The sequence below is a fragment of the Arachis ipaensis genome, chromosome B03 (assembly GCF_000816755.2).
Source record: "Arachis ipaensis cultivar K30076 chromosome B03, Araip1.1, whole genome shotgun sequence".
NCBI lineage: Eukaryota > Viridiplantae > Streptophyta > Magnoliopsida > Fabales > Fabaceae > Arachis > Arachis ipaensis.
The window spans coordinates 117,497,302-117,504,450 of NC_029787.2; positions in this window are offsets into that span (position 1 = coordinate 117,497,302).

The window sequence follows — 7,149 nt, forward strand, 5'->3', positions numbered from 1 at the left end:
GTGATTGTGTTGATATTAACTATGCTGTGATTGTGTTGATATTAACTATGTTGTGAACCTGTTAGCCATGCTGTAAATTTATATTAGTTCATTCAACTTTTAGTCATGTTTATGACATTCTGTTGTTGTGAAACTGCTATCCTGCTGTGAAGGGATGCCGTGCATTCATGCTATAGCAGCAATCAGAAAATGGCATGATAATCCCGATGATTATGTTCATCCATGGCTATGTATGGAATCCATTAGAAAGACATACGAGCACTTCATCCAGCCGGTAACGAGTGAGGAATACTGGACAAGATCTGAGTATACTAAGCCTGATCCGCCTGTGTTAAAAAGGCCAATTGGACGTCCCAAGGTGCATAACAGACAGAAAGACCCAGCTGAGGCTGTTATTGATGGGGACAAATTGAAGAGGAGTTTCTATGTCACATGTAGCAAGTGTGGTGAGAGGGGACACAACTACAAGACGTGTAAAGGGGCCCCATCCAACCCAAACTGGAAGCCAAAGACGAAAAAACCAAGAACAAAGGCCACGGACTCTCAATCACTTATGGTTCTACCTTTGTCACAGTCAGCCCCCGAGGAAGAGGTAATACTTAGAGTCTCAGGGACTAATTTGTCCCCCCGACAATATACTCAGGGATTTAAGTGTCTATTTTATTATTAGTTAGGGAGCTATTTGTCTATATTTTCATACTTCAAGGTTTTAAATGTCTTATGATATATTGTGCTTTACTGGGACTGTTTAAACTAACGGGATACATTTTACACAATGCCTCATCTCAGATTGTGGAACAGAGTCCCCCTGCTGCTACGAACTCTCCTCATGTTGAACATAATTCTGCTAATCAGTCTGTTGCTAATGAGGTAACAATTTTGGTGACATTTCATTGTTGTTGCTTGCTGGTTTCATTGCATTTCACACTTGTTTCGACCTTCATGCAGGGTAATTCGAATGCAAACGCTGCACCGATGAATGAGCAAGAATCTGGACCCTCAGTAGCAGTGGTTGAGACACATTCAATGCCTCCCAAAGCACCATTCAAGCCCCCAGCCCAGTCTACATCACGCCCGGCACGAGGTACATTCAGGCCTAAGCAACCAGTTAGGAGGAAGACTGTGACAAATAAACCCTCGCAGCTTGTACCACCTGTCCAGAGTGAGCAGCATCTCCCCTCTCCACAACAACCAACTGCATCAGGAGCATCTCCACAAACTTTGGCAGCAGCAGGCAAAGCAACCCAACGGCTGTTTAAGTTCATCCCCACTCCAGGACTAGACAAGCCAAGTAGTTAATGCTACATGTTTAGACTTTAGTCATGACCTCATCCCCTTTTTGATAAACACTTTTATTTTAGTAAGCAACTCTTTTTGGTAAACAATGTGATTAGCTATAGCTGTCAGGCTTAAGTTATGCCTTACTATGGCAGTTGACATGTACTTGACTTCTTTTGTCAATATTAACAACTCTTTCATGAGATTAAATTATGCTTTACATATATAATGATGTCTCTAAATAATTATGTCACTCACTTGCTTAGGGCAATGACTTTGCTGCACATATCATAATTTACCTTACAACATTGTTTGTTCGAATAGCATACAACAAAATGGAAACTCATCCCATACTACATTACAAGGTTTTTTTTTTACCTACTTCTCAGCCAAGATTGACTATGACAGAAGCAAAAATTACACAAACCACTGCTACAATAACCAAATACAGATTAACATTCTTCTTCCTCTCTAGATACAACACCTTCTTCTCCAAATCAATCACCTTCTGTTCCACTACCTTCTTCCCAAGATACACTTTCAGATCATCAACCTCGTTATCCGTAGTAAATTTTTCAAGAACTCTTATTGTTGAAAGATGGTCATCCAGCCATAAGAAGAACTTGCAGTGACTGGGATTTTTCAGCTGCATGTTCAAGGTTCCAAAACAAACAGAACTTAATCAACTCCCCTATAATCAAATTGACCAAATAAAATCACCAACATACCTTAAAGAATGGACACCCAAAGAACAATCTATTAGGGTTCGTCGTCGTCCTTGATTTGTACAGTATGGCGTACACACGGCATTTACACATCGGAGCAATATCGTCCTTCTCCTCTGAAGCTTCCACGCATTTCACGGTTGGCGGCAGTCGAACTCGTCGTGAGCTGGAGGAGGCTCCGTCACTGGCCATTTCAGCTTGCACAATATCCCCACACTCAACCAGTCACAGAAATGAACAACGGTAATGGCGAACGAGTTCCATTTGAACAAATAGGGCAAACACCAAAGCGACGTCGTTTTCAATCATAAGGACGTATTTGTCCAAGACTTTTTCCCAACGGGCACACCAAGCTCCCTCAACGGTCCCGTCTTGCCACCTAGGCCCAACACACGCCAACTAAGCGACAAGTCACCCCTCTCCGTTGCGTCTGGCACATCATTTTGCACGGAAGGATCCATCCGTCAACCGTTTTGAATGGTAAGGGGCGTTTTAGTATTTTTTTTATCTTAAGGGATCGATTTGTCCACGATTTAAAAGCTCAGGGACTAATTTGTCCTTTTTCCAAACATAAATTGTCCTAAAGTGTAACGATTAACATATAATCTAAAACACACAGGAGGCCATTTACATAAAGACACAAAAATGTCTTTTTTTAAAGATATGTATACGTGTCATAATATGATTGGACATTTTTATTAAACCGATTAATAAGTTATTTTTTAATAAATCAGAATAAAATCAGTTTATTATAACAAAAATAATAAAGTTAATTGTTCATATTATAATTATTAGATCCAATTTGTTCCGATCAATTTACACAATATAAACTGAATTATATTTAAATCTTTTTATAAAAAGATAAATATATCCTTGATTTTTTATTTTACAGACATGTAAATTCCTAATAATTTAAAAATACAATTAAGTCCCTAAAAAAATTCTAACCCTAATCTCTTATCTCTGCCCAAACCCAAATCTAAGCTTAATCTCTCATTAATTGATCAAACTGACTCGAAAATTAAAAAATTAAAAAATCTAGCCCTAACTTCTCTTTCCTCTCTCTTTTCTCACTGAAGCTCAAGCTCTCATCTCTTTGTTCACCGGTTCAATCTTACGCTCACCGGAGATTGCCGTTGGAAGGCTTTCCCAGCAAAGAAACCCTTCAACAACAATAGAGAAGATCTCCGGCAACGATTCTTCCTCTCTCGTCCTTGCTTGTATGATTGTGGACGACGAAGAAATCGATTAGTGAGTACCTATTAGCTTCTTCTCTCATTTTCTTCCGCTCCTTCCACTTCCTCTCTTAAATTCCATGATTTTTCATTTTCTTTTTGGTTAAATTATGATTACGATGGCTCTGTAATCTAGAACGATGAATAATTTCGGATTATGGTACCAGGTTTTTTGTTTCAAGCACTTGCTTAAGTGTTTCATCAAAATAAAAAGGCCTCTGTTCATGATACAGAATTTTTTGTTTTTCAAACCTTTCCCCAATGCCCCATCCTTTTGTTTTTCAATTCATAATTGACTGGTTTTTGTTCATCCTTTTTTTTTTTACTTATCAAGGTTTGAGATTTGAGTGAACTGAAAACACAGTCTCTAGAAAAATAGTATTTTCTATTTTTGTTTTTTTATGTAACTATATGATTGTAGCTTTCAAATGCAAATTTGACTTCTTCTTTGGCCTCCAATTTTTACTGGTGAGATTTAACTATAGTGAATGCATGATTGTTGAGTTGCTATAGATATGAACAAAGCGAGTGACTTTTATTTATAATTAGAAGTAATACACCTTAGCATACATGTATCTATTTCTTCCATTGTGGTGGTTGTTCACTGTAATTGGATTGGACAATTGGGGTTGCAACTTGCAAGTATAGTTATTGAAGTTGTGGGGATAATTTAAGAATGATGAGACGAGTATGGATCTGAATTTTTTATCTTAGTTTTCAAACATCTAAAGGTTAGTTTCATTGGTATGGCATTACTAAATGATCTTGAGAAAAAGTTTATATCACAATATATTTCCTGCACATACAAACACACACACACACTTGAATGCTTTTTAAATCTAAAATTTCTTACAAATTTTTGTGATTGAAATGTGATAACTGATTTTTGATGTGGTGAACAGGTTAGTTAAAGTCTATATATTCTCTTTTGTTGTTGGAAGAGCATTTACAATAGATATAGAAAAACTAAAAGTCAGCAGTAAAAAAGATCTCTAGATATTACTCAAGTTTTTAAAGATGAAGACTATTTGAAATCAAATTCTTTGAATTAATGGCTTGAGATCATGCATAGAATATGCATCACTGGATATAATTCTATTTGAAGGTCTCTTGACATTTTCAATGATTGGTTCTCAATTTTGCATATCACCACGCATTCAAGAAGCTGGTAAAAATTTACAACTGAGGATTTGTATCATCTCAGCCCGTCAATATAATGAGATTATATTATTATAGCTTAGGAGATAGGTGTATAGCCTTAAACAGTTGCTTAGTAATTATTTAATCTCATTCCCTTAGGTTCTCATCTCGTTGGTCATTCCTTTGTATTTTAGTATATAAGATTTTGGATTTGGCTTTGTATAGAAGTTATAGGGATTACTCAAATATCTTCCATGTCTGCTTCTATTCTGGCTCTCTATTGACTTTCCTTGGAGAGACTAGAAAGTGAGGATTTTTTATATGCTTTTGCAGGGTCTTCCATGTAATTTAATTTCATGACTGGTTTTAATTTTCAATAGAAACATATTATTGATTTCACTTTAATAGTAATACTAGTTTGCTCTCATTTGGGTTCTCATCTACACGTTGCTGTTTTAGTATTTTTAATGGTGGTATTTATTATTCAGAAAATTGTTATAAAAGACTTGTAAGAATATTTAATTATTAAAAAGAAAATTTTATAAAAATAAAATTCAAAAATCTTTAATATTAACGAAGACTGACCGCCTACAATTACAAATCAATAAAACCAAATTCCAAGGAGTGGCTACCACAAACTTCAGAGACACAACAAATTTTTCATAAAAAAATGCAGAAGTCATAGATTAAAATGTAGTTTAAATACAAAATAATGTCATATTCTTAGTTAGGTAGTTCTCTTCATAAAAAATGTCAAAATCAAACTACAGGATATATGCCAAAACATTAGAAGAATTAGAGTTGAACTAAGAAGCAACTATTAATAAGTAGCAGAGCTCATGATATGGTGCATCCATTAGCATCACCATAATATGAACATGGAGAAGGAGTAGGAGGAGGAGCCTGTTGCTGCGGCTGTGGTTGTGGTGGATAACGCTGTTGATGATGATAGTAACTGTATTGATAAGGTGGTTGTTGTGGTCTACCATAACCCATTGGAGGAGGAACACATTCATTGCGGTTGTTGTGGTTGATGCACATTATGTTCCTCCTATTTGCTATCATAAACCAGGTTCATGAGCCCAAAAAGCATCTGGATCCGGACAAAAAAGAGAAAAATCTTGGATTTCTCTATTTGCTATATGCCAATTGACAAAGCGAGCTTGTATCGACTTGAACAGAAAAAGAATGACCAGAAAAAGCCAGCATTTATCATCTTCCCTGCAAGACCATATCCAAACTTGAAAACAAGGACCAACATAAAATATACTAGAAGCAAAGCAGAAAGCCCATCTAAAAGCAGTTTCTCAGAGGAATAATATATATATAGAGTTATTAAAATTTTTCTTTTTTCTTCACAAACACAGTGCTTTATCTGTGATAACTCAAAACTCCAGGAACAAAAAATTATGAGGGGCATCCAGCAGTTATTGCCAAGTGGTGGACTACTGGAAAGAAATAGATAGAAGCTACAGACCCAAATTACCGTGAATTGTAAGTTGAACAAGCATCAAAATATAGCCAAAAGTGCCTCTTCCAAGAACAATGTGCCTAACAAAAAGCAATTTAATCTTTATAGTAGCTACAACATATAAATCAAATGCAAAGCATCACATAGGCATTCAATCAAACATGTGGTGTGCAATGCAGAAATTCCACATAATCAAGCAATTTTCAGCGGCATTCAATCCATAACAGCCATAATCCAACACTTGCAACTTAACAAAGATCTAATAAACTAATCCTAACCTATCTTAACCGCTTAAATCCACTAACAACATGCAAATTCTAACTAACTAACTAATTAAAGAAAATACACTGGAAAGCAGAGCAAAGAGAGAACCTGAGGTGATGACTAGGGTTCTTGAAGCAGAGAAAGGGGAAAAGAATGCAGTGGTACTATGTTATTGCCGCTGCTGGAGGTGCAGTGACAATGACACCAAAGAGGAGGAGCTGGGCTGAGCTCCGAGTTGGAAAGGGAGAAGACGAAAACTTGAACAAAAACTACTAGAAACTAGAAGTATAACATTGCATGATACAACAATAGCATGGCAATTAGGCAACGAAAAAAACTCAGCTAAATTAATAACAGCAGCAGAATTAATACTACCAACAGCATTCAGCATTAAGCAAGAAAAATTATCCTTCAGCAACAAACAACACTTGATTTGATTTCCATTTTTAGCATTCAGCAACAATCGTTACAAAACAGTAACAAGTAATCCCTAATCACACTAAACCTGAAATCAATAAAGCTAAACAAAAATTTCAATAATGATTTGATTTCTATTTTTAGCAGCATCAAGAAAATTTCAACAAAAACTTCAGGAATTTAAAAAAGAGCAACAGCACAAAATCAATTATTTGATTTTCCATTAACCCATTCACATTTTCACATTCAAAAATCAACAACACGGCATAAAAGGAAGAGAAGAACCGAAGAAGTGAAGGCAGTGCCGCTAACCTTCGACGGCGACATGGACGGCGCCCGGCGAGACGACAGCGAGTGGCGACATAGCGGCGAGTGGCGACACAGCGGCGAGCTGCTCCAAGTTCGAGAGAATCCAGGGAGGACGGGGACAGGGGGAAGAGGGACGGTGGGGTGGGGGCTAAGCACTTAGGTATAGTGATAGGGAACTTGAGACTTGGGTATCGTGGAAGGTTTGAGTGGGGTGGTTTTGGATTCAAGAGGGACGTTGCCAAGGCGACGCCACGGCGGCGACAGGCACGACAGCCGCGGAGACGAAGGAGAGAGCATCAAGCCGCAGGAG